This window comes from Penaeus japonicus, unplaced genomic scaffold (assembly GCF_977035675.1).
Source record: "Penaeus japonicus unplaced genomic scaffold, GWHDUDI00000001_assembly GWHDUDI00000030, whole genome shotgun sequence".
Classification (NCBI taxonomy): Eukaryota; Metazoa; Arthropoda; class Malacostraca; order Decapoda; family Penaeidae; genus Penaeus; species Penaeus japonicus.
This window is the reverse complement of record NW_028234432.1, coordinates 21,954,632-21,956,324: the sequence shown is the minus strand read 5'-3', so window position 1 is coordinate 21,956,324 and position 1,693 is coordinate 21,954,632. Positions and strand designations below refer to the sequence as shown.

The window sequence follows — 1,693 nt, the reverse complement described above, 5'->3', positions numbered from 1 at the left end:
GTCAAAGTATATGCAATCTAAAAAGCCTCCCATTTCATGCATCACACACACACACCTCAGATAGTGAAGTGGACGTAAGAGAAACGCAAAAAAAAAAAAAAAAAAAAAAAAAAAATTGAAAGAGACAGTCGTGACGTGCTATATTAGCCAATGATAATATACATGTACTTGCTACCTATGTGTGTATTTTTGTTACATATAGTAAAATTTATGTAAATAAATAGAGCAATAGATAACGGAATCGACAAATAAACGCAACAACTTAACAATGAAACGATAAATAACAATCTGCCTACATGTCGGTACCTGACACCACCGTACCTGGTCAACGCGGATTAATAACTTTCATTCATGACTTGCATTACATGTGACGAGGTGGCCGAGTGGTTAAGGCGTTGGACTGCTAATCCAATAGGGTCTCCCTGCGTGGGTTCGAATCCCATCCTCGTCGACTTCTTGCCTCAAGAACGTATCTTTGGCTCGACGTACTAGCATAAAAGATCTTCCTATATGTCAGTTTCTGATGGACAATACAAACGTACAAATATACACACAGAAACGTGTAAGTGCATGCGTATATCTGGATGTGTAAATATATATATACATATACATATACATGTATATGTATATGTATATGTATATGTATATGTATATGTATATGTATATGTATATGTATATGTATATATATATCTCAAACATGTACTGGAAAAAATACACACACACACACACACACACACACACACACATATATATATATATATATATATATATATATATATATATATTCATATATCTCACATACATGAAATAAAATGTTTATGACTCGTTCACTGAATCATGGGCTTATGTACTATCTATGAAGAAGATAAAGAAAAGACAAAGAAAATAGAAGAAAAGAAAAAGAAATGAAGAAGGAAAAAGAAAAAGAAAAGAAAAAGAAAAAGAAAAGCAGAAAAATAAAAGAAAAAGAAGAAGAAAAAGAAAAGGAAGAAGAAAAAGAAGAACAAATAAAAAGAAAAAACAAACATATAAACTTCTCATATACGGCTCTGAAAAGGGGGCTAAAATCTCCATGAATTAAGTGTTTACTCACTGATATGTATTTAAACTGCTGGCTATCTATCTCAACATGTCCAAAAATGACGCGAAAATGAAAAGAAAGGTAATAGACGAGGTCCGTACCAGAGCCTCTACAGGGACATCAATTACTTGTTCATGTTGTGTTCTTTGGAAAATGGAATTCAAGATCAGTCAATGCCTTATATCCTAACACAAAAGTCAAAGTATAAAAAAGGAAGATGTTATATAGCTATTGAAAAATAGAAGAACGTTCCTGATAATACTGTATGGATGTGCTAGAAACGCGGATTAGTCATATTATGATAAAACAGACCTTTAAGTTTCTCTCTCCCGTATGTAAGAACAAGTTAGAATAAGCCCACACACACGCGCGCGTGCACAAAATTACATACACAGAAATGAACATAAATGCATAAATATATATATATATTATATATATATGTATACATATACATATATATATAACATATATATATGTATATATATATATGTAACATATATATATGTATATATATACATATATATTATAAATATACAAATATATTATAAATATACATATATATATATATATATATATATATATATATATATATACATATATATAATATCAGTG

At 29.9% G+C, this 1,693-nt stretch overlaps 1 non-coding gene across 1 annotated transcript; it reads left to right on the top strand.

The window, feature by feature from the left end:
* Positions 1–369: 369 nt before the first annotated feature.
* Positions 370–451, top strand: TRNAS-GCU (transfer RNA serine (anticodon GCU)). The gene has a single exon. It is a non-coding gene; the product is annotated as a tRNA-Ser (tRNA).
* Positions 452–1,693: the final 1,242 nt, after the last annotated feature.